Source organism: Phocoena phocoena, chromosome 14 (assembly GCF_963924675.1).
Source record: "Phocoena phocoena chromosome 14, mPhoPho1.1, whole genome shotgun sequence".
NCBI classification, from domain to species: Eukaryota; Metazoa; Chordata; class Mammalia; order Artiodactyla; family Phocoenidae; genus Phocoena; species Phocoena phocoena.
This window is the reverse complement of record NC_089232.1, coordinates 60,842,280-60,869,016: the sequence shown is the minus strand read 5'-3', so window position 1 is coordinate 60,869,016 and position 26,737 is coordinate 60,842,280. Positions and strand designations below refer to the sequence as shown.

The window sequence follows — 26,737 nt, the reverse complement described above, 5'->3', positions numbered from 1 at the left end:
TTCTTTATGTAGTTTAATCCAGCTGTTCGCTAACATTTGAAAGAGAAAATTTAATTGCCCTGCTTAAGTCAATTTTAAAGTATACTTAAAAATTTCCGTTTCATCTAGGTGCTTCTCTGCTACTTTTTAGAATTTCTAATTGTAGAATTTGCTTGCTGAAAAGGTGTGTTTTGGGATAGAAAAGAATATTTAGAAATCCTTAACCACCGCCCCACACACACACAAAAAAAAGTGGGCGTGGAAATTTGAAAGAGTACCGCCTAATTCAGCACTAAAACCAGTGTGAGAAGCAGTGTGTGTGTGTATGAGTGTGTGTGTGTGTGCATGTGTGTGTGTGGTATAAAATGTGCTTTTCAAAGTGCTGAGAGGTTGATGGGAATGTTTGATTAGCTCCTCTCAGAAGAGAAAAGGTGCTTGGACCTCTTCTTACTTCTTCTTTAGAATAATTTGGATGGGATCTGTGATGCAGAAAAGCTTAAAGAAAAAAGGATATCCATTCTCTGTGGTGGAAAAATTTTGAAAAAAAAATTGCTTTCTTCAAACAAGGTATGTCTGATGAATTGCTAAGCTATGTAGATAGTTTGATTTCCATTCCTTGTTATGAAAACATGAAAAGGTATTTACCATTAAGAAACTAGAATACATCCCTTGACCAAGTAATCAGTCTGTACAAATTTCAGTTTCAGGAGAAGTGAGATGGGAGTGGGTGGTAGTTGACATCCTTGAAAACAACTAATATACATATATCAACTATAAATAAATTGTGCTGAGATAAGATTAGAATAAGACCTTCACTGTATCTTTTAAACCAACTTAATTATGGTTAAAATAAGTTGAAAAGTATAATGCTTGTGCAGAGCTTAATTTAAAGGACGTTTAAGTCTTGCCCTTTTTTATACTTTACTTCCTACGTGGAATACAGTAGCAACAGAACGAATTACTTATAACAATGTATGAGGAAAGGATATGGGCATGTTAACGCTAAATTAAAAGAGAAATTATTTAACGTAGATCTATACTTCTCTCTATTCAGACAGATCTCGGAGGAATGTGGCTAGATGTGCAATTCTATATCTTGTTTACACTGGAAGTGTTTTCTTAGGTTGAATGCTTCTTAAACTGATAAGCCCAAGAAAGGGCTGGCATTGTTAAGTCACTACTGTAGCCCAACTTTGCACAGGGAAACAGGATACGAAATCTCTTTTAAGAATGATTTGTGTTAAACCAGTATAAACATGAAATAAATGCCTCAAGCTCAGGTTAAACAGAGAGGATAAGATTGAATAATTAGACTCGATGGTTTGCTCTGAACAACCTACCGCATCTTTGCCATCCCCAAATGGAGAGGGGAATCCAAGATTTTCTTTGGGTTTATTGTAAATATAAAACCAGGCATTCTTGGCCATGGTGGTTATTCAAAAATGTGAGCACTAAGAAAATAGCATTTTGCCATTACTCTGTGTTGCAATAAATTTGGAAGTTTTCGTGGTAAGTTCTGAGGTTGTTTTTCCTTTGGTCTCTTCAAAGATGAAAATAGCCTGCAGCAAGGCAAGATCAAATACTATTTGTTTGTGTATTTTCTCTGCTGTGTGTGTGAACTGCAAGCTACGCCGCCCATAGGAGAGTTGGAAGTGCCTCTCTCTTTTTTTTTCCTGTCTTTTATTTATTGAATTAAAATACCCTCTTTTGTAAAAGGCTTTAGACAAAGAATTGCAAGACTACAAGGGCTGCATTTTTAATTGCAATATGCTGGTTTCCCAGACTAAGCTTCATTTAAATAGATCTTACACCTCACCACTGAAAGGAAATACGTCAGGAACTTTGGAAATGCTTAATATCTATTCTGACATAGCGTTTACTTTATGAATAGTGTTCAGAAGATCTAATTATCTTTTTTGCCAAGTTGCTGATCACATGAAGAATAGTTTCTTTCAGAGAAAATGCACTGGGTTTGAGAATGGTTTATGAATAGCATCAGGAGAACAAAAATGCTTGTGCTGTTCCCATCTGTAATTCCTGTAAGACATACTGTGGACAGGAAAGCAGTGCAGTTCGGTGCCATGTCCCAAACCAGGAACCCTAAATTTCAGTCACAGCTCTGCCACTACCTAGTTGTGTTACCTTGGAAAAGTTGTGTACCAGTTTTTGACTTTTGTTTCCCCATCTGAAAAACAGAAATAGCAATGCCTGCATACACCCCCTCCCAGGACAGTCATGAGGTACAATATCAATTCTCAGTTTTGTTCTTTTTTTTGCGGTACGTGGGCCTCTCACTATTGTGGCCTCTCCCGTTGCTGAGCACAGGCTCCAGACACGCAGGCTCAGCGGCCACGGCTCATGGGCCCAGCCGCTTCGCGGTATGTGGGATCTTCCTGGACCGGGGTACGAACCCATGTCCTCGGCATCGGCAAGCGGACTCTCAACCACTGCGCCACCAGGGAAGCCCGATTCTCAGTTTTAAAAGGGTTTTGAAATGTGAAAAGTTCTAAAAAAATTGAATCATTTTTCCCACATATTCAAAAAAAAAAAAAAAAGACCACATGGGAAGGAATCATTGGTTGTAAAATAAATGTTTCGTGGCCTCCAGGATGTTCCCATGACACATGCCCACGTGTGCGACTTGTCCTCTCCTTGCTAGTTTGGAGGCATGAGCCAGGTATCAAAAGCAGTGGGTACAGAGAACACTGCTCTGTCACTGGGAGGGCTTTCTAGCTGTGTGACCTTGGGGAGGTTACTCAACATTCTCTGTGTCTCCATTTCCTCACAAGTGAAATGAAGAAGTTGGACAAAATAGTCTCTAAGTTTCCCTCCTAATCCTATGGTTCTATGCACTGGAACATCTTCAGTGTTAAGACACGGCCAGGCCAATTTCACTGTTGAGACTCTCCATATACTACAAAATCAAAACAGGGCTATGGAACCTATGGTATATTTAAAATGTTTATGTTTACCTAACTAAAGACTTTAACATACACAAAAATGAAAAGTAACATAATTTTATGTTAATGAAATATAATTATGTGTGTATACATATATATGTGTGCATGTACATTTACATATATCTATCCATAATGTACTGAGGACAGTTTGGTTCAAGTTGTATGACAGACTTCTTTTAGTTCTCTGGTATATTTCCATGACAGTATAACCTCATGTCAAATATCTAAGTTTAAGGCAAGGCCAAGTGGCCCTCCTATGCTATGGATCCTATGGGGGCTTGTCAGGCAGGAGGCTCTGTCACTTCTTAGATGTGTTAACTTTGGCAAATTTTGTAAACCCTCTGGGCCTCAGTTTTCTCATCTGTAAAAAGGGTCTATTATTAGTGGTTACCTTATAGAGTTGTGGCAAAAAGCTTCAACTTGTACCTGGTACAACTGTCAGTACCCAAATTGTAGCAAGTAATTTTTTAACATATGGGATTGGAATGAAGAACTCAGATCAGCTGTGAAACAAATCATTTGCAATCTTCTTCAAACTTTTAAACATTAACTCTTTGGATGTAGTAAACAAATAGATCTGTGGAACTATGTGATATTAATATAATTATTAGAAATTTGTTGCCATCTCTTCATCCAGAGGATCTGAACTAATCAATATTTCAGCAAATATTAAAGCAAGAGAGGCATCTTCTGTGACGTCTGTATTTTGAGAAACCCTAAAGGTTCTCCTCTGGCTGCCTGAACATGCGTCTCCCTGTGGTCTGCAGAGGGTGGTGAAATTCCTTGCACCCTGAACACACATACAGTGAGAGACAGAAGTGCAAAGGGAGTTTGCTAGTTTTCACAGACATGAAAGTTCCCTGCGCAAGCAGCAGTGAGCAGCTTCTGCTAGTGCAGAGAACGGGGCGAGAAAGAAGCGACAGACCAGGGCCAATCTAGGCTGTAACAGAAATGGCTTTTTGATAGTGCCGGTTCTTAAATTTTCATTAAGGCCCAGGAGTGCACACAGATAGCCAGGGCCTGACTCCTACACTGGCCTGCACCACTGGGCTCCCCTTCAACTAGCCTCTCCAGCTGCACACCTGCACCCCAACTCCCCTCGCCAGACTCCACTGCTGTGCACAGCCCAAGATGAGACCCTGCAGTGACAGGAGTGCCCGCTGACAGCCAGGGGCCCCACAGCTGCTAATGTGCCCTAAGGTGGCCCCAGCCCTTGCTGCTGACCCTGGCCCTCGCCCCTACATGTGTGTCTGCAACTGGCCCTGCCACTGGATACGCACCTGCAGTTGGTCCCGCAGCCCAGTGCATGCACACCCCCAGCTCCAGCCACCAGTACTGCCTGCCCTGGTCCCTAGCCACTGGAGGCACCACTGAGGACCCCAACAGCCCTTGCAGCCACTATGGATCCCCCGCTGCGCTCACCAGGGAGCACAATGCTGCTGATGCTGTGGCCTGAGCTGCCAAGCTATCACATCCCCTTGGACCTGGAGGCAATACAAGCCCCATACGTGGGGCCCTGGCCCACTCGACCCGGGTCACAGTACACTCCAGTGTGCCCCCTCCCACAGGCAAAGGCCTCTCCTTACAGAAGCCAGTCCATGAAGTCTGAAAGAGGTGACTGCTCCTTCAAATGCACTGACATCCACACAAGGCTACAGGCATCATGAAGAATCAGAGAAACACGCTGCCACCAAAGAAACACAGTAAACCTCCAGTAACTGACCCCAAAGAAATGCAGATACATGAACTGCCTGACAAAGAATTCAAAATAATTCTCCTAAAGACGCTCAGAGAGCCATAAGAAAATACAGATAAATAATTTAACCAAATCAGGAAAACAAAAGGAGAAGTTCAACAAAGAGATAGAAAACATTAATAAGAAACCAAATGGAGGGCTCCCCTGGTGGCACAGTGATTGAGAATCCGCCTGTCAGTGCAGGGAACATGGGTTCGATCCCTGGTCCGGGAAGATCCCACATGCCGCGGAGCAACCAAGCCCGTGTGCCACAACTACTGAGCCTGTGCTCTAGAGCCCATGAGCCACAACTACTGAGCCCACATGCTGCAACTACTGAAGCCCATGTGCCTAGAGCCCGTGCTCTGCAGCAAGAGAAGCCACTGCAATGAGAAGCCCGCACACTGCAATGAAGAGTAGCCCCCGCTTGCCGCAACTAGAGAAAGCCCACGTGCAGCAATGAAGACCCAACACAGCCAAAATAAATAAAGTAAATAAAAAAATTTTAAATGTGGTCATAGGGTAGTTTTTTTTTAAAAAAAAGAACCAAATGGAAATTTTAAATAAAAATATACACACACAATTTTTTAAAATAAATTTATTTATGTATTTATTTATTTTTGGCTGTGTTGGGTCTTCACTGCTGTGCGCAGGCTTTCTCTAGTTGCAACGAGCATGGGCTACTCTTTGCTGCAGTGAGCAGGCTTCTCATTGCAGTGGCTTGTCTTTGTTGAGGAGCACGGGCTCTAGGCGCCCAGGCTTCAGTAGTTGTAGCATGCGGGCTCAGTAGTTGTGGCTCGCGGGCTCTAGAGCACAGGCTCAGTAGTTGTGGTGCATGGGCTTAGTTGCTCCACGGCATGTGGGATCTTCCCGGAGTAGGGCTCAAACCCGTGTCCCCTGCATTGGCAGGCGGATTCTTAACCACTGGGCCACCAGGGAAGCCCACACAAACAAACTTAAGTCAGTCTGAGATCATCTAGGTGAATTCCTGTTTACAGGCCAGGAGGTGAAGGGCCAAAATTGCATTCACAATAGAGCAAAGACTATTTCAGTTTTGTTGATTGCATTTTCCTATGGTTACCATGAAACAAACAGTTGAGGATACTGGATTCAGAGTTTGTTTCTCACCAACTAGCAAACTTTTCCTCTCCAACAGACTGCAAACCTTAAAGAAATCCCGAGAGACCGCCTATTGGAAATGCTCGGGGCTGCCTGGGAAGTGCAAGGAGCAGGCACCAGCCGATGCTCTGAGTTGAGACCCATAAAATCTGCACATCGTGTGGCAACCTGCAAAAGGCAAATCTCTCACACGGCAGATGTGACTGGAATCCACTGCCGCATTCCTCTAGTGCTTGTACCCTGAGGGAGAAAGGTGAACTAAGATGACAGATGCCAGAATCCTTCCTGAGTCAAATTCACAGGCCAGGGTCTTGAAACAAAACAAAACAAAAATTCATTTGGTTTAGATTCAGCTTAGAGAATATTTTGTTGTTTGTGTTTGATTCTGGTCTTATAATTAAAAACAAATATTTAGGCCCATTTCTGCTTCCTTATCACTTTGCAAGATGCTTTTTTCAATTCTTTTTAAGAATGCTAGACATCATTCCTTAGTCATCCGATTGAGTCAAGTGTCCCAAAATCATCTAGAAGATTTCCATGAGAATGGGCCAAAGAGCCCTAAAAATCTCTGAGCAGAGAAGGCAAGAAGAAAACTACAGAATTGCTTCCTTTCTGGGGCCCTAGGAGAATTTAGCCCAGTGATAGTCATAAAGCCATGCGGTTCCTTCTCCAAGAATCCTAAAATGAAGCCATGGCTAATCCTGGCAGAATCTTACTGAAATAGATTCGACTGGTGGCTTTACCTCTGCAAGTCCTAAAGTCTAAATAGGCCATGTTTTGCAAGAGGATGGTTATGAGAACGATGATGATGATGGTAATCATGATTAACCACCACCCCAAAAACAACAGTAATAAATACTGCCAACACTTACAGAGTTAGTCTTATGTGCTAGGCACTATTCTAAGCTCTTTTTCACATATTAACTCATTTAATTCTAACAGCTACCATAGGAGATGGGTGGTTATTGGTGATTCCCATTATACAGATGAGAAAACTGAGACACTGAGAAGTAAATTGTCCAAGGTCACACAGCCAGTAAGTGATGGAGCTCAACTTCAAACCCAAGCAGTCTAGCTTCAGAGCTCATATTCTTAACCTGCCAGGCAACAATTACACATGGTCCTGGTTTTTCTATCACTGCATCAAATAAATCTTTACCATCCCTAAAAATACTGTTTTCAAGCCAAGTCAAATTTCTAAGAAATTCATTCCTCATTGTAAGTATAGACTCCCCGGGAATACTGATGGAAGCGCGTGGAGGCATGAAAGTCACAGAAGGCTGTTAGGAAGAGAGGGTTTTTATTTCTGTCATTCTTGAATAACTTCCTGACTTCAGAATCACTTTGCAGATGTGTTGGGAAGACCTGACTCTCAGGGGGAAGGCCAAGGAGCAGACCTCATTGTCAAGTTCTCTGAGTAGCCAGTCCCCAAAAGGTATCCTTTATCTTCATTCTAGGGTTAAACTGGCAACAAGTCACAGAAAGAATTGTACTTCCTTATGACTCAAACTACTTCAGAAAATCACTTTCCCTGATAAAGCCCTCTGCATTGACAAGACTCTAGTAAAAATTGCTCAAATTCTTTCCCTCAGTGAGAGGAAGGCTAAAGTTTGTGCGGACATGTGGTAAAGATTCATAAAAATCACCCTTCGGGCTCTAGTGAGAAGGAATCATGTCTGCCTTTTTTCTTCTCAGAAACAAAAAGAAAAAGAAAATCTATTCCTTTGGGGGAACCCAATGTATAGTTTCCAAGAGATCAGGTCACTGACATCTCAATGAGAAGTGAATTCCCTCCTCTGGGCTCCTATGGATCCCAGACAGAGAAAACATGCTTTTGATATAAAGGTACATGTCAACTTGCCCGGACTGGATTCACTTTTATAGCATAGTGAGTAGATCTGTACTCTGAACAGTAAAAGGGGTCTGATGAGGCAGAGATATTCAATGACAGCAAAACAAATACCCATTGGGCCACCGCCATGTGCCATCCACAATTCCATGTGCTTCGGAAAAACAGTGAACAATATAGTCTCCATTCTCCTAGAGCTGCCTATCTGGGACCACACAATAAACAAATACATATAAGAGGTCTAGATCTGGTGGTGATATGGGCTATGAAAAACTTAAGAAAGTAGGATAAGGGGGCTGGACAGAGGGGTGATGATTTGCATTGTGTGGTTAGAGAAATGTCTGATAAAGGGACATTTAAACCGAGAGAAAGGTGAAGGAAGCCAGGGAGCAACCTATGTGGATAATAGGGGAAAAGCAAATGCAAAGGCCCTGAGGTTGGACCATGCTTGGGAGCAGGCTGAGTGAGGAAGACAGGAGGTGAGATCCAGGGTGTCCTTTGGAAAGCAGACACAGAGGGCACCATCCTAACGCTCCCGGATTTTCCCCAGATGCCCCCAGTGCCCACTCACACACTGCCTGTGGGGAGCTCCTGCTTCTGCCCTGTATGAAATCTGAGTAGGTCCCTTAATATTGCAGATCACGCTCGGAGTTTTTTAAAAGAGCGTGCTCACATTACAGCCCCAAACAATCTCAGTTCAGTCATTAATGTGGACGTAATACTTAGGTAATACTTAAAAACTTGAAAATGGCGTTCACAGTTTCATCCCCCACCCCCAGGCTTGCTTTCTGCAGTGGAAGGGGCATGACTTCATTCTCTTTCTCTGTTTCTGCACCTTTATCACCCTTCCCCTTGGCTGCTAATGGTAGTTTCTTCATGTCCAGAGTTGAAGAGTGTGCAGAGAGGAGAGACAAAGGCAACAGAGGTCCTTACTGGTTGGTACTGTTATGAGCTGGCATCCAGGTTCCCTGGGCTTGGCAGGCATGTACAGCTGTTTCTTGTCCCCATGGAAGCACTTCCATGGGTTCTTCAGAGATGCCCCCGACTTTGCTGGGGACCCCTCAACTGCAGGTCCCAGATGTCAATACATACGAATCTGCTCTGGCTGGGGGTTTACGGTTCCATCCTCAGTCCCTGAGCAGCTGGCAATCGACCTCCAGTGGCTTTCTGCTGCCATCTCCTGAGCTCCCCTTGCACCCGGCTTGGGCAGGACCTAACGCAACCTCAGGCTGACTCTCACACAGCTAGTCTTGTTTGTCACGAGCTCTTCCCTCTCCTGTCCTAATCAAGAGTCAGACACCAGTGCACAATGTCCTCAAGCCCAAGGGATGCAACTACTCAGTCTTTTCAACTGGGGTCACCAGGCATCCAAGTTGGACTTCCAAAGGAAGTAACCAAGAACCAGGATCCTCAGCCATCTGCATTCCTCCAGACAACCTAAGTGGTGGTAGAAGCCAAGAGGGCAGCTGGAGATCAGAAGGCAGAGTTTCTTTGGGAAAAGTTGTTGGCATTTTCCCTCTTCCTCTCCCTCCCCAGATGCAGAAGGGGAGCCAGTGGTCTCCCCACTCCCACCCACTTCAGGCAACGGTGAGAGGAGCCTCAAGGAGACCACTTCAGAACATGGAAGTAGTTAGCTCTTAGTCTCAGCTGAAACTAAGACAAAGGATCATCCCATTTTAACATCCCATTACAAAGCCAATTACAATACTCTCAAATGTTTATTTAGATGGGTGTGTATGTCTGGTTAAACTTAAAAATATGGGTGGTGCATCCCTTTACCCTAAATAACATTTGTGAGAGAGAGAAAGTCGTGTGTGAGTTCAGGCCCAATATGACTCTTAAACAAAAAAAATCTCTTAATCTTTAGAGCTAAGACAATTTTATCACACAAAGTATGTATTTCACTGTGTACATCTAAACTATCGTCAACAGAGTATTTCAAAAAGCCTGGGATAGATGCATCAAGACAAAAACGAAGGTGAAACCATCTTTAGAGTAGTAAGATGGGGTAGTGAGTGGGGTTAAACGTTTGAGGCCTGGAATGGCATTCTGGTTCTGCTACATGTTCACGCCATAACTTACTTACAGCTTACTGAAGATGGACAGCTTACTAAAGTTCTCTGAGCCTCAATTTCGTACCCTGAAAGATGGGCACAATAGTACTTACCTGATAGGATCTCCGTGATAAATAAGATCACAACATGTGCAGTGTGTAGCATATGGTGAGCATTCAACAAATGGTATTATTATAGGACTCTAAACTTCTAAAACTTTCCATGAAGAGGAACAAAGGACCAATCCCATCTCGTGTAACAGGCCACTAGACAGCTCTGCTGCGACTGTCGGGAGGCTCCGGAAGAGCTGGGAAGGTCCGAGAGGGCCTCTGGAGCACGAGGCTACACGGCTCCCTTTGGAAAGCTGGGTCTCCTGCTTCTAAATGACTCTCTTTCTGCTGGTCCCCTCTAATTTCTGGGACTTAATCCTCCACAGCCCTCAACAGCTCAGCCGCAGTCACTGCCTGCCTCGACCCCCTCCACTCTCCCCAAGCCTCTGGTTGCTGGGATTCAGGAATGCACTTTGACCCGCAGCCCCACACCTGCCTCCCAGCAGCGCGAGGAGACCTAAAACCCTGTCATCTGAGACGAACCTACTCTTTACCCAGAGGCAGACAGGAAGATACTATGGATCTTGCAGACACACCCTCATCTTCCTTCCTACCTCAGCTGGAAGGCTGTGCCAAACTCGAAAATGTTTTTCTGGGCCTCAAAATTGAAGACAGACCAAAAAGCACAGAGTGTTCGGGACAGTCAAGGCTCTGGGGATCACAGTTGGACTGAACCAAAGAGCCAGCTCCAGAGCACAGGAGACGGCCCCTTGGCAACCACAAACCTCAGAGCCCGAGGGAGAAAACTCACTGGGAGGAGGGAGGGCTAATCCACAGCGTCAAACACATTAGGTAAAGAAGCTTCTGATGAGAGAAACTCATCTTCCAAAGTTTCCAGGAGAATCTTTGAAAGCGAGGACAGTGTCCAGAGGAGCAGTCATTGCCCACCTCGCCTTTCACTGAGATCCTCTGCCCTTCCCCCAGATTTACTGCTCTTCGTGCCCCCCTTCCATTACAGAGGATAAATAACTCTTGGAAGGAGTTCTTCAGAGCTCATCTGGGGGCATGTCTGCAAACTAGTATTTTTTCCCACTGGCAATATAAGATCTAAACTACCACTTCAGAAACGTAATTACTGTTTGTAGTCTCACTAGAAATCACTATTGGTTGAATCCTTTGTGGATGTGGGGTAAGCATTACCATATGTCAGATTCTTAACGAGGTACAAAATGATGGTCTGAAACACCCGTACCAGAAAAGGCTTTCCCTTTTTGGTTTTGTGACATGTAGAAACATGCTACTTGGATCAATGAATCTAATGGCATGGGCATATATCAGTCATTGAACACACGCATAAGCTCTTTTTAATCCACCCAACTGCCCAGGAGTGAGTATCTTTGCTTTAGGATTTGCCCTGAGTGATGCAGTGATCAAGAATGAGCCTGGAGATAGAGATCCTTAGTAGTACACACTTTAGTCATCGAAAGCAAGTATTTATAACATAATATTTATGGTAAATTCCTAGATTGGAACATCAACAAGCATAAGATTCTGATACATTCACCGAAAAATAAACACCCTCCTAAACCAGAGTTTCTCAACCCTGGCACTATTGGCACATCGGGCTGGATAATTCTTCATTGTAGGGGGCTGTCCTGTGTGCTGTGGGATGGTTAGCAGCATCCCTGGCTCTACCCACTAGATGCCAATAGCATCCCCCGCTCCAAGTTGTAATAACCAAAAATGTCTTCAAATATTGACGAATCTTTCCTGAGGGGTTAAAATCAGCCCTGGTCGTGAAGCATGGTCATAACTGTATCGGCAAGTCCACAGGGACTTTCTGACAGCGTGATTCCAAGGTCTCCCGCTCTCATTTTTCCTCCTAGAGCATCCCAGGCATGCAGGCCGTGTTCTTCTTTCTCAGTGGCTACCACAGTTCTTGGGATTCTTTGATACGCTTCTACCTAGAGCCTGGCTCCAGAGTTGGATAAGGCCTCTCTGGAGACCCCTGCTTACAGGCTACCAAAAGACAAGCACACATGGCCTTTTCATTTTACATGTCTTCATTTCCCTCCCAATCATTTCAGGGAAACAAGACATAATTAAACAACAAACATGAAAAGCATTTTGATCAAAGCCTCAAGGAACAGCAACCAATTCAAACTGGCTGGAGTAACAGCGCCCGAAAAACCTTTTACTCTGTTATGCACCAGAGACTGAGTCCAGCTGGGCCTCCTTCAGACTGGAAATGGGACCTGGGATGTGGCCAGGAAATAAGCATCTCGTCTCCCAGATTCTCCCAGGGCCCTGTGCTTTCTCTTCTCCGTCTCTCCCTACCTTCAGCTTGGCTCCCGGTTTGCAAGATCATAATTGCAAAATCCCAAGAAAGATCTTGATTGGCCTACGTTTTTTTGTTTCGTTTTGTTTTTTCCGGATCATAGGCTTTTGACCAGCTGAGTCTCTTAATTTCAGCGATTGTTATTTCTGCATCTGACTATAATACCTGAACCGCTTACTTCAGGGGTCTTGTGAGATTAAAGCACAGATGTAACCAGTCTTTTAAAAGTGAAAGACACTATACAAATGAGTGGAATTTTTACTTTATAATAATATTATATAATAAATTGTAGTATAGCTCAGAATTTACAGTAACAGTCACGTGAGGAACTTGATATAGTAAAAAGAGCACAAGATTAAAATAGAGAAGATCTGAGCCATGTGACCTTAGGCAAGTCACTTCACTGCTCTGAGTTACAGGAATAATAATGTCTATCTACTGCCTCAAGAGGATCTTAGGTGGTTTGGATGAGAGAACTGTTGAGAAAACACTCTGCAGATTCTGATATAAACATATCATTACAGTCTTCCCTAGTTGAATTCACTGTATGGAAAGGCACTGTGAGTTAGACAGCAGTCAGGAATAATGTTTCAGCAGCAAGCCCAAATGAAAGGGAAATTTTATCTCACAGAATAGGTGGTCCAGAGGTAGGTCCAGGCTCTAGGCACAAGACAATCAGAGCTCCAGCTCCATTTCTCTGATTCATCTGGCTGCCTTCCTCCTTTATGTGCTGGCTTTTTCCTCAGACTAACTTGCCCCGCGGTCACAACATGGCTGCCAGCATACCTGGAACAACCTGCTCCCTTGTTCATTTCCAACAAGAGAGGCGACCTCACCCTGAAAAACATACGATTAAAGTTTTTCCTTCCTGTCTGTCTGATACATCGTGGGACACAGCCCACCCTTGAATAGTCACGATCAACTGGAGAGAGCCCTGTGATGATGGGCTCAAGCCTATGGTCCTGAAGCAATCAGCAGCAAGGGGGACTAATATATATATATATATATATATATATATATATATATATATATATATATATATATATAAAACCATCCTTGGCATAGACTTGGAATTGGGATCCTCCCCAGGAGCTGGGGATGGACCAGCTTCCTTTGAGCCCTCTGGCTACATTTATTCCATTTACCAAGTTGGGTTGTATTATAAAGGAGGAAGCAGGGAAGCAGGTGCTCTGCTTAGGCAACCAAGAGTGTTCGGTCCAGATACCTTGACTCAGGGAACATCTTCAAGGAACCTGGTGCATCCTTAGGAGCCAACATGTGGAGAAAAGGAAAAGATTTCCCCTGCTTTTCTTGCCTGTTTGGCTTGCACTTTTCTTTTGGCGTTTCTTTGAGATAAAAGAAGGAAAGAAGTGGAAAAAGAAGGGAAATAAGAAAGAAAAACTACTGTCCTGTCTGGCTCACTCTCTCTCTCTCCTTGACAGAATCCTGGGGATTGTAATAGTTACCATGGCAACAGGAAATGCAGTGTTATGGGCTGAGCCCAGAGAAATATGATCTGTATACAGTTTTTTTTTTTTAGTGACTATGAACTTGTTTTAAAAAATTTTTTTAACATCTTTATTGTAGTATAATTGCTTTACAATGGTGTGTTAATTTCTGCTGTATCAAAAAGTGAATCAGCTATATACATACATATATCCCCATATCCCCTCCCTCTTGTGTCTCCCTCCCACCCTCCCTATCCCACCCCTCTAGGTGGTCACAAAGCACCGAGCTGATCTCCCTGTGCTATGTGGCTGTTTCCCATTAGCTATTTTACATTTGCTAGTGTATATATCTACATGCCACTCTCTCACTTCGTCCCAGCTTCCCCTCCCCCTTCCCGTGTCCTCAAGTCCATTCTCTACATCTGTGCCTTTACTCCTCTTCTGCAATTAGGTTTTTCAGAACCCTTTTTTTTTTTGATGCCATATATATGTGTTAGCATACGGCATTTGTTTTTCTCTTTCTGACTTGCTTCACCCTGTATGACAGACTCTAGGCCCATCCACCTCACTACAAATAACTCAATTTCGTTTCTGTTTATGTCTGAGTAATATTCCATTGTATATATGTGCCACATCTTTATCCATTCATCTGTTGACGAACACTTAGGTTGCCTCCATGTCCTGGATATTGTAAATAGAGCTGCAGTGAACACTGTGGTACACGACTCTTTTTGAACTATGGTTTTCTCCAGGTATATGCCCAGTGGTGGGATTGCTAGGTGACATGGTAGTTCTGTTTTTAGTTTTTTTTTTTTTTTTTTTTTTTTTTTTTTTGCGGTATGCGGGCCTCTCACTGCTGTGGCCTCTCCCGCTGCGGAGCACAGGCTCCGGACGCGCAGGCCCAGCGGCCATGGCTCACGGGCCCAGCCGCTCCGCGGCATGTGGGATCCTCCCGGACCGAGGCACGAACCCACGTGCGCTGCATAGTCAGGCGGACTCTCAACCACTGCGCCACCGGGGAAGCCCTGTTTTTAGTTTTTTAAGGAACCTCCATACTGTTCTCCATTCTGGCTGTATCAATTTACATTCCCACCAACAGTGCAAGAGGGTTTCCTTTTCTCCACACCCTCTCCAGCATTTATTGTTTGTAGACTTTTTGATGATGGCCATTCTGACTGGTGTGAGGTGATACCTCATTGTAGTTTTGATTTGCATTTCTCTAACCATTAGTGATGTTGAGCATCCTTTCATGTGTTTGTTAGAAATCTGTATATCTTCTTTGGAGAAATGTCTATTTACGTCTTCTGCCCATTTTTGGATTGGGTTGTTTGTTTTTTTCATATTGAACTGCATGAGTTGTGTGTATATTTTGGAGATTAATCCTTTGTCAGCTGCTTTGTTTGCAGATATTTTCTCCCATTTGAGGGTTGTCTTTTTGTCTTGTTTATGGTTTCCTTTGCTGTGCAAAAGCTTTTAAGTTTCATTAGGTCCATTTGTTTATTTTTGGTTTTTTTGTTCTTATTTCTATTTCTCTAGGAGGTGGATCAAAAAGGATCTTGCTGTGATTCATGTCACAGAGTGTTCTACCTATGTTTTCCTCTAAGAGTTTGATAGTGTCTGGCCTTACATTTAGGTCTTTAAGCAATTTTGAGTTTATTTTTATGTATGGTGTTAGGGAGTTTTCTAATTTCACTCTTTTACATGTAGCTGTCCAGTTTGCCCAGCACCACTTACTGAAGAGGCTTTCTTTTCTCCATTGTATATTCTTGCCTCCTTTATCAAAGATAAGGTGACCATATGTGCATGGGTTTATCTCTGGGCTTTCTATCCTGTTCCATTAATCTATATGTATGTTTTTGTGCCAGTACCATACTGTCTTGATTACTGTAGCTTTGTAGTAGAGTCGGAAGTCAGGGAGCCTGATTACTCCAGCTCCCTTTTTCTTTCTCAGGATTGCTTTGGCTATTTGGGGTCTTTTGTGTTTCCATACAACTTGTGAAATTTTTTGTTCTAGTTCTGTGAAAAATGCCACTGGTAGTGTGACAGGAATTGCACAGAACCTGTAGATTGCCTTGGGTAGTATAGTCATTTTCACAATGTTGATTCTTCCAATCCAAGAACATGGTCTATCTCTCCATCTGTCTGTACTATCTTTAACTTCTTTCATCAGTGTCTTATAGTTTTCTGCATACAGGTCTTTTGTCTCCTTAGGTAGGTTTTTTCCTAGGTATTTTACCTTTTTTGCTGCAATGGTAAATGTGAGTGTTTCCTTAATTTCTCTTTCAGATTTTTCATCATTAACGTACAGGAATGCAAGTGATTTCTGTACATTAATTTTGTATCCTGCTACGTTGCCAAATTCATTGATTAGCTCTAGTAGTTTTCTGGTAGCATCTTTAGGATTCTCTATGTATAGCATCATGTCATCTGCAAACAGTGACAGCTTTACTTCTTCTTTTCCGATTTGGATTCCTTTTTTTTTCTTTTCTTCTCTGATTGCTGTGGCTAAGACTTCCAAAACTATGTTGAATAATAGTGGTGAGAGTGGGCAACCTTGTCTTGTTCCTGATCTTAATGGAAATGGTTTCAGTTTTTCACCACTGAGGATGATGTTGGTTGTGGGTTTGTCATATATGGCCTTTATTATGTTGAGGAAAGTTCCCTCTATGCCTATTTTCTGGAGGGTGTTTATCATAAATGGGTGTTGAATTTTGTCGAAAGCTTTTTCTGCATCTATTGAGATGATCATATGGTTTTTCTCCTTCTGTTTGTTAATTTGGTTTATCACACTGATTGATTTGCATTTATTGAAGAATCCTTGCATTCCTGGGAATAAACCCCACTTGATCAGGGTGTATGATCCTTTTAATGTGCTGTTGAATTCTGTTTGCCAGTATTTTGTTGAGGCTTTTGCATCTATGTTCATCAGTGATATTGGCCTGTAGTTTTCTTTTTTTGTGACATCTTTCTCTGGTTTTGGTATTAGCGTGATGGTGGCTTCATAGAATGAGTTTGGGAGTGTTCCTCCCTCTGCTATATTTTGGAAGAGTTTGAGAAGGACAGGTGTTAGCTCTTCTCTAAATGTTTCAGAGAGCTCAGCTGTGAAGCCATCTGTTCCTGGGCTTTGTTTGTTGGAAGATGAGGACCGTACGTGGTCCTCTCACTGTGTGGCCTTTCCTGTTGTGGAGCACAGGCTCCAGACGCGCAGGCTCAGCGGCCATGGCTCACAGGCCCAGCCGCTCCGTGGCATGTGGGATCTTCCTGGACCGGGACATGAACCTGCATCCCCTGCATCGGCAGGCAGACTCTCAACCACTGCGCCACCAGGGAAGCCCTGTTGGAAGATTTTTAATCACAGTTTCAATTTCAGTGCTTGTGATTGGTCTGTTTATATTTTCTCTTCTTTCTGGTTCAGTCTTGGAAGGTTGTGCTTTTCTAAGAATTTGTCCATTTCTTCCAGGTTGCTCATTTTATTGGCATATAGCTGCTTGTAGTAATCTCTCATGACCCTTTGTATTTCTGCAGTGTCAGTTGTTACTTCTCCTTTTTCATTTCTAATTCTATTGAGTGAGTCTTTTCCTTTTTTTCCTTTATGAGTCTGGCTAATGGTTTATCAATTTTGTTTATCTTCTCAAACAACCACCTTTTAGTTTTATTGATCTTTGCTATCATTTTCTTCATTTATTTCTGATCTGATATTTATGATTTCTTTCCTTCTGCTAAATTTGGGGGGTTTTTTGTTGTTCTTCTTCTTCTTTCTCTAATTGCTTTAGGTGTAAGGTTAGGTTGTTTATTTGAGATGTTCTTGTTTCTTGAGGTAGGATTGCATTGCTATAAACTTCCCTCTTAGAACTGCTTTTGCTGCATCCCATAGGTTTTGGGTCATTGTATTTTCATTGCCATTTGTTTCTAGGTATTTTTAAATTGCCTCTTCGATTTCTTCAGTGATCTCTTGGCTATTTAGTAATGTGTTGTTTAGACTCCATCTGTTTGTATTTCCTACACATTTTTTCCTGTAATCGATATCTAGTCTCATAGCATTGTGGTTGGAAAAGATACTTGATACGATTTCAATTTTCTAAAATTTAACAAGGCTTGATTTGTGACCCAAGATATGATCTATCCTGGAGAATGTTCCATGAGCACTTGAGAAGAAAGTGTATTCTGTAGTTTTTGGATGGAATGTCCTATAAATATCCATTAAGTCCATCTTGTTTAATGTATCATTTAAAGCTTGTGTTTCCTTATTTATTTTCATTTTGGATGATCTATCCATTGGTGAAAGTGGGGTATTAAAGTCCCCTATTATTATTGTGTTACTGTTGATTTCCCCTTTTATGGCTGTTAGCATTTGCCTTATGTATTGAGGTGATCCTATGTTGGGTGCATAAAGATTTACAATTGTTGTATCTTCTTCTTCGATTGATCCCTTGATCATTATGTAGTGTCCTTCTTTGTCTCTTGTAATAGTCTTTATTTTGAAGTCTATTTTGTATGATATGAGAATTGCTACTGCAGCTTCCTTTTGATTTCCATTTGCATGGAATATCTTTTTCCATTCCCTCACTTTCAGTCTGTATGTGTCCCTAGGTCTGAAGTGGGTCTCTTGTAGACAGCATATATACTGGTCTTGTTTTTATATCCATTCAGCCAGTCTATATCTTTTGGTTGGAGCCTTTAATCCATTTACATTTAAGGTAGTTATCGATATGTAGGTTCCTATTGCCATTTTCTTAATTGTTTGGGTTTGTTTTTGTAGGTCTTTTCCTTCTCTTGTGTTTCCTGCCTAGAGAAGTTCCTTCAGCATTTGTTGTAAAGCTGGTTTGGTGGTGCTGAATTCTCTTAGCTTTTGCTTATCTGTAAAGGTTTTAATTTCTCCATTGAATCTGAAGGAGATCCTTGCTGGGTAGAGTTATCTTGGTTGTAGGTTTTTCCCTTTCATCACTTTAAATATGTCCTGCCACACCCTTCTGGACTGCAGAGTTTCTGCTGAAAGATCAGCTGTTAACTGTATGGGGATTCCCTTGTATGTTATTTGTTGTTTTTCCCTTGCTGCTTTTAATATTTTTTCTTTGTATCTAATTTTTGATAGTTTGATTAATATGTGTCTTGGTGTGTTTCTCCTTGGATTTGTTCTGTATGGGACTCTGTGCTTCATGGACTTAACTATTTCCTTTCTCATATTAGGGAAGTTTTCAACTCTAATCTCTTCAAATATTTTCTCAGTCCCTTTCTTTTTCTCTTCTTCTGAGACCCCTATAATTCGAATGTTGGTGTGTTTAATGTTGTCCCAGAGGTCTCTGAGACTGTCCTCAATTCTTTTCATCCTATTTTCTTTATTCTGCTATGTGGTAGTTATTTCCACTATTTTACGTTCCAGGTCACTTATCCATTCTTTGCCTCAGTTATTCTGCTATTGATTCCTTCTAGAGAATTTTTAATTTCACTTATTGTGTTGTTCATCACTGTTTGTTTGCTCTTTAGTTTTTCTAGGTCCTTGTTAAACATTTCTGGTAATTTCTCCATTCTATTTCCAAGATTCTGGATCATCTTTACTATCATTACTCTGAATTTTTTTTCAGGTAGACTGCCTATTTCCTCTTCATTTGTTTGGTCTGGTGGGTGTTTACTTTGCTTCTTCACCTGCTGTGTGTTTCTCTGTCTTCTCATTTTGCTTAACTTACTGTGTTTAAGGTCTTAGTTTTGCAGGCTGCAGGTTTGTAGTTCCCATTGTTTTTGTGTCTGCCCCCAGTGGGTGAGGTTGGTTCAGTGGGTTGTGTAGGATTCCTGGTGGAGGGGACTGTTTCCTGTGTTCTGGTGCATGAGGCTGGATCTTGTCTTTCTGGTGGGCAGGGCTGCGTCTGGTGGTATGTTTTGGCATGTCTGTGAACTTACTATGATTTTAGGCAAGGCTGGGCATGTTATAATTTAACTTTCTAGAAACCTTGTTTCCTCTTTATCTGTTTCTCCATACCTCCTTTTTTATTCTCTGTGGCTTCCTTGGGCTTCTAAAAATGCATCAAGCATCTACTGCACAGAAGTGTGATCTTCTCCTGTTGTAATTAACTTTCCAGTTCTTGCAGATTGGCTCTATTAGGTCACTCTTCTGATGTTCAGCAAGCCTGCTCACCACTCCAGTCGGCAGCTCCTGATCTGCATAAAGTTTTATATGCAGACTGAGACCACCACCACATTGTAAAGGCCCCTCTTAGTGCCAGCCTTCCTTTGTCCATCCTCACCAGATCAACCCAAATCCACTGACAAGTGGCTGAGGCTTTATATCTGGCAGAGATGGAGAAAGCAAGCCTGCAGATATGGCCTCTCCCCATTCAGAGATGTCTGTCCTGATGGGATTTTTGGCATTTTGGAAATACAGCACAAGCCTGTCATAACTATTACATGCTTCCAAATGAACACTGGCTCTTTCTGCCTTGTGGACAAAGGGTACTGTTAGGTGCTCCCCCACGTAGCACCGTAGATCAGACAAACACCAGTGTTACATAAATCCTACACATCCACTAGAGCAGATTTTCTCTGAATGGCTCATGTAAGCCTCTAGGAGGCTTAGTAAAAATTATGAATGCAAAAATAATTTTTTTTTTTTTGCGGTACACGGGCCTCTCACTGCTGTGGCCTCTCCCGTTGCGGAGCACAGGCTCCAGACGCGCAGGCTCAGTGGCCATGGCTCACGGGCCCAGCCACTCCGTGGCATGTGGGATCTTCCTGGACCCGGGCACGAACCCGTGTCCCCTGCATCAGCAGGCAAACTCCCAGCCACTGCGCCACCAGGGAAGCCCGCAAAAATAATTTTTAAGCCTTCCATGTCTCCCTATTGCCTAAAGGATTAATTACACATTCTTTAGGCATGGCATTCAAGGCTGATATGGCCCCTTCTTTCCTCTCTAACAGTCTGATTCCTCTCCCAGCCTGGCCCAGCAGTTCCCAGTTCCTGAAGCTCCTCCGTCTCTTATGTCCTGTCCTTCCCTCACCACTGTTTTCCAATCTCCAGTTAAACTAATTCAAGCCTCTTCCAGTCCTCATGCCCCAGGCCTATTTAATCATCTACCCTTTTTGCTATCACCATATCCTCAATAGCAGAGCTTCTCAATTCTGGCTGCACAGTGGAGTCACCTGGGGCACTTTAAAAGAACAGAGATTTCAACTCAGGCTAATTAAATCAGAATGTAGATGAGGGAAGTACACTTGTTTATTATGAAACATCTATGGCAAGTAGTGAAATGAAATACCGGATCTCTGCACTCATAATGCCTGGTTTGAATTCCAGCTCCTCTTCCTTCCAGGTTTGCAAACCTTGGGCAAAGTATTTAACCTCTGTGTGCTTCCAATTCCTTACTTTTCAAATTAAGGCAAAAAATAGCCCCTACTTCATCAGGTTATTGTGAAGATTGAGTTAATACATTACTGACACTTAGTATGTGCTCCATTAATGCTAGTTATGATAAGTGCACATTAGTTTCTTCCTAGAAGACTTAAAGCAACTTGATGATAGGACCTGCACCTTCTTCCTGTCTGCCAAGCAGTGTGCACACACAAAATTTTTTTGAATGATTAAAGGCATGCATGAATGAAGATGAATTTTGACTTTAGAAGATCAGGGAGATTTAAATAGAAGTGGCCCATGAGCAAACCTTGAAAGATGGATATGCTTGTGAGAGGCAGATGAGGGGTGGTAACATATTCCAAATAGAATAGTAATAAGAACATGAGCCAAAACCCTGATGTGCAGGGTGCAGACAAAGGACCAAAATCCCAGGGTGTGCTAGGGTCAAAGCAGAGGATTACAGAAGAGAATTGCAGCAAGATGGTGTGAAAAGTAAGTTGGGACATTTCATGAAAAGTTCACTAAGGAATTTGGGCTTTATTCTACAGAGAATGAATGGACTGTGAAGAAGAATTCTGAGGGGGTGGATGCATAGTCAGACCTGTGCTTTAGGAAGCTGATCCTTTCCAACTGAAGGGAAGGATGACCTGGAGCAAGAAAAGCAAGGAGCAAGGAGAGGGTTAGGAGATTACTGTAGCTTCTCATTTGATATCAACACTGTCTGTATATGTTAAGTCTTCCCAAGAGATCATTTTATTAACTTCTGATTTATTAACATATGTGCAAAGGGTAAAGATTTAAACAGAACAAAACTGTAAAACTCACTCTTATTCCCGATCACCACTTACCCAGTTCTCTTCCCCTGAAGCAAGCACTGTTATTGAAATAAAAAAGAGTATAAGAGTGTACTATGAATAACTGTACACCAACAAATTGGATAATCTAGATGAAATGGACAAATTCCTAAAAACACAAAACCTACCAAGACTAAATTATGAAGGAATAGAAAATCTGAATAGATCTATAACTAGTAAGGAGACTGAATCAATAATCAAAAATCTTACAACAAAGAAAAGCCCTGGACCTGATGACTTCACTGGTGAGTTCTACCAAACATTTAAAGAAGAACTAACACCAATCCTTCTCAAACATTTCCTAAAAATTGAAAATGAGGGGACACTTTCTAAGTTATCCTATGAAGCCAGCACTACCTGGATACCAAACCAAAGACACTACAAGAAAACTACAGTTTCCCATATCAATACAATATCCCTATAAACACTGATGGAAAACATCCTCAACAAAATATTAGCAAACTAAATTCACCAGAATATTAAAATAATTATACACTATGACCAAATGGGATTTGTTCCTGTAATGCAAGGATGGTTAAACATACAAAATCAATTAATGTAATACAGCATGTTAATAGAATGAAGGGGAAAAATAACACATGTACATACAAGGATCGTTAAACATACAAAAATCAATTAATGTAATACAGCATGTTAATAGAATGAAGGGGAAAAGTAACACATGTAACACAAATAACCTCAATGGATGCAGAAAAGGCATCTGACAAAATTCAACACCATTTCATGATAAAAATGCTCAACAAACCAGGAATAGAAGAAAACAACCTCAACATAATAAAAGACACTTATGAAAAACCCACAGCAAATGTCATACTCAATGGTAAAAAACTGAAAGCTTTCTCTCTAAGATCAGGAGCAAGGCAAGGTTGCCTGCTTTCACTACTTCTATTCAACATAGTACTAGAAGTTCTAGCCAAAGCAATTAGACAAGAAAAAGAAATAAAAGTCATCCAAACTGGAAAGGAAGAAATAAAATTATCTCTGTTTGCAGATAATATAATCTTGTATGTACAAAATCCTAAAGATTCCACAACAAAATTGTTAGAATTAATAAATGAATTCAAAATAGTAGGATACAAAATCAACACACACAAGTCAGTTGCACACAAAAATCACTGTTGCACTAACAATGAACAATCTGAAACAAAAGTTAAGAAAAAAATTCCATTTGCAATAGTAACAAAAAGTATAAAATACTTAGGAATTAACTTAACCAAGGAGGTAAAAGACTTGTACAATGAAAACGATAGAACATTACTGAAAGAAACTAAAGAAGGCATAAATAGGTAGAAACATATCCCATGTTCATGGATTGGAAGACTTAGTATTGCTAAGATATCAATACTACCCAAAGCAATCTACAGATTCAATACAATACCAAAATCCCAATGACATTTTTTGCATAAATAGAAAAAAACATGCAAAAATTTATATGGAATCTCAAAGGACCCCAAACAGCTAAAACCATCTTGCAAAAGAAGAGAAGAGCTGGAGGATTCATAGTTTCTGATCTAAAAATCTTATTACAAAGCTATAATAATCAAAACAGTGTGGTACTAGCATAGACACAGACATATACACCAATGGAACAGAATAGAGAGCCCCAAAATTAGCCCTCACATATACGGTCAAACGATTTTTGCCAAGATCATTCAATGGGGAAAAGTCAGTCTCTTCAACAAATGGTGCCAGGAAAACAGGATATCTACATGGAGAAAGAAAGAAGTTGGACCCTTACCTAATACCATACACAAAATTAACTCAAGTGGATCAAAGATCTAAATGTAAGACCTAAAACTGTAAAACTCTTAAAAGAAAACATAGGACAAAAGCTTCATAACATTGGATTTGGCAATGATTTCTTGACTATGACACGCAAAGGTATAAACAACAAAAGAAAAAACAAACAAATTGGACTTCATGAAAATGTTATAATTTTGTGTACCAAAGGATACTATCAACAGAGTAAAAAGGCAACCCAGAGAAATGGAAGAAATATTTGTAAATCATATACCTGATAAGGGATTAATATCCAGAATATATAGAAAACTTCTAAAATTCAACAACAATCAAAAAACAATCTGATTAAAAACTGGGCAAAGGACATGAATAGACATCTCTCCAAAGAAGATATAAAGATGGCCAACAAGTACATGAAAAGATGCTCAACATCACTAATCTTTAGGGAAATGCACATCAAAACTACAATAATATGCCACCTCACACCCATTACTACTATCAAAAGAAACAGAAAATAACAAGTGTTGGGGAGGATATAGAAACATTGGAACTTTTGTGCACTGTTAGTGGGAATGGAAAGTTGTACAGCTACTCTGGAAAACAGTATGGAGGTTCCACAAAAAATTAAAAATACAATTACCATATGATCTAGTAATTCCACTTCTTGACACATACACAAAAGAATTGAAAGCAGGGTCTCAAAGAAATATTTTTATAGCCATGTACGTTGCAGCATTATTCACGATAACTAAAACACAAAAGCAACCCATGTGCCCATTAGCAGATAAATGGATGAGGAAAATGTGGTATATACGTACAATGGAATATTATTCAGCCTGAAAAAGGAAAGAAATTCTGACATACGATAAAACATGGATGAACCTTAAGAACATTATGCTATTTGAAACAGGCCAGTCACAAAAAGAAAATACTGTATGATTCCATTTGTATGACATACTTAGAAAAGTCAAAATCATAGAGACAGGAAGTGGAATGGTGGTTGCCAGGGGCTGGGGAAAGGGGAGAATGGGGAGTTATTGTTTAATGGGCATAGAGTTTCAATTTTACAAGACAAAAAGAGTTTTTAACGGAGGGCTAATGGTGATGATGGCACATTTATGGATGTATTTAATACTGCTGAATTGTATACTTTAAAATAGTTAAGATAGCCAATTTTATGTTTTTGTGTTTTACCATAATTTTAAAAATCGGAGAAAAAACACTGTAAAGAACCATAAAAATATAAAGCAGCATTATCATGTTATTACCGATAAATAATCAGCTCTTTTCTAATTCCAGGCAACAAGAGATCTAATTAAATTGGCTGGCTACTCTAGTTACATTATGTATATTTTTATTTCACTATCAGCCTTCATTTGCCCCACCAGAACTTCACATTCAGGACTGTTTATATTACATCTCACAGCACAATTCATACATTTATGAATCAGTAACATGTTCTTTTGGAAACCCTTATTGTTCTGTTTCTGTTAGAACCCTGGTGAGCACATGAGACATTAAGGTTCCAACATTACTGTACACCCTACAGCTCCCTGACATTGAACTGCCTGCAGAAACTGCTTGACAGTGCTGGTGGTCATTCTTATCCCCAGTTGCTGGAATGGCTGAGAGAGGGTCTGAATTTTTTTTCACACATTTCAAAAAGCACATTTACATTTTAAACGTATAAGTAAATGAACCAAGCAAGGAGAGAAATTCAAGTGGTAAGAAAGAAGCCTCAAACATTCTGATTCCAGGAGACCAGAGTGATTCTGGTCGAGTTCCATTACTTGGGGGCTATCTCCTCTGGGGTTAGCATGCTTCCTGGAATCCTGCTGTTTTTTTATCCATTCATCCCTTTGTGTAAAGGTCGGTCTATCGTGTCTTCTAAAGTTGTAAGACAGATCTGAGAGCCCTTCTCTCCGAAATTCTATCTTCCCTTTTGGTTTGTATGTTGACTAACAATAATGCTTATTGAAATATAATCCACATACCATAAAATACACCTTTGAAAATGTACAATTCAGTAGATTTATAGAGTATTCACAGATTGTCTTCCCCTTGTTTTGTTTCCTTTCTTTATTTCCTAGGGAAAGGAAAGAGCCCTAACCACTCACTCATGGATTAAGTATATGTTTTCAGCACATAAAAAATCAAATAAAAACCCCTGCCTTCATGGAGCTTGCATTCCAGTAGAGAACACAAATAAACAAATACAATTAGCAAAGCATGGAGTATGTCAGAGGTGATAAGTGACGGGAAGAAAATATAGTGGGGAAAGGATAGGGCGTACAATTGATGGTGGGTGGGAGAGGGCTTACAATTTTAAATTGGGTGATTAGGGAAAATCTTAAGGGAAGATAGCGTTTAGCAAAGACTTGAAAGAAATGAGGGAGTAAATCATGTTTGATCTGGGGGAAGGGCATACAGGTAGAGTTAACAGTAACTGCAGAGACCCTCAGGGGAGAGGTGTGCCTGGAGCTTAATAAGCGAGAAGTCGAATGGAAGGAAGAGAGGTCAGAGGGGCCAATGGTGGCCAAATCTATTGGGGTCCTGAGCCACTTGCCAAGATTTTGGCTTTCATTCTGAGTAAGCAGAGAACCACAGAAGTTCTGATCTGAGGAATGCCATGAACTGACTTCCTTTGAGCAGGATCACGCTGGCTGCTGTGTGGACTTTGGATTGTAGGAGAAGGAAACAACCTAGTTAGGAGACTAATTGCTTTAATCCAGGTGAAAGGGCATGACCTGGACCAGGTGGCAATGGTAAAGATGATGTGAAGCGGTCCGATTCTGGATATATTATGAATGTAGAGCCAACAGCCTTCGCTGATGGAAAAGATGTGGGGTACGAGAGAAAGAGAAATCTATGATGACTCAGACAAAATGTCCAATGCTATATGGTAACAGCCAACTAGCAGAGCTAGTTAGGTGGGTTGGGTAGGGTAGCTTGATATACTGCATTTATCCCAACAGGAGAATTAAATTTGAGGCCTGAAAACATGTGAGTTGATCTGCAGCTCCTCCAATTAATATAAGACAAAAAAATGATGTGTCATCACACTATTTCCAAAATATGACCCAGATAATTAAGTATCAAATTGCCAATCATATATGTGACTATTTCTATTTTGAAGATAAAGATGGTTATTTGCCTTTTACTTAGCCAGTGGTCAACTACCTTAATTGGGAAATTTAACACATTGCAACTGTTGCTGGAAATTAACAAAGTGATGGGTTCTGTCTTGG

General features: G+C 41.2%; 1 protein-coding gene across 1 annotated transcript in view; it reads left to right on the top strand.

The window, feature by feature from the left end:
* Nucleotides 1-475: 475 nt before the first annotated feature.
* Nucleotides 476-26,737, top strand: part of VIT (vitrin) — a 119,148-nt gene continuing 92,886 nt past the window's right edge. Inside the window, exon 1 of the mRNA XM_065891027.1 lies at nucleotides 476-546. The gene's annotated coding sequence lies outside the window, so the exon portion shown is untranslated. The remainder of the gene's footprint in view (nucleotides 547-26,737) is intronic.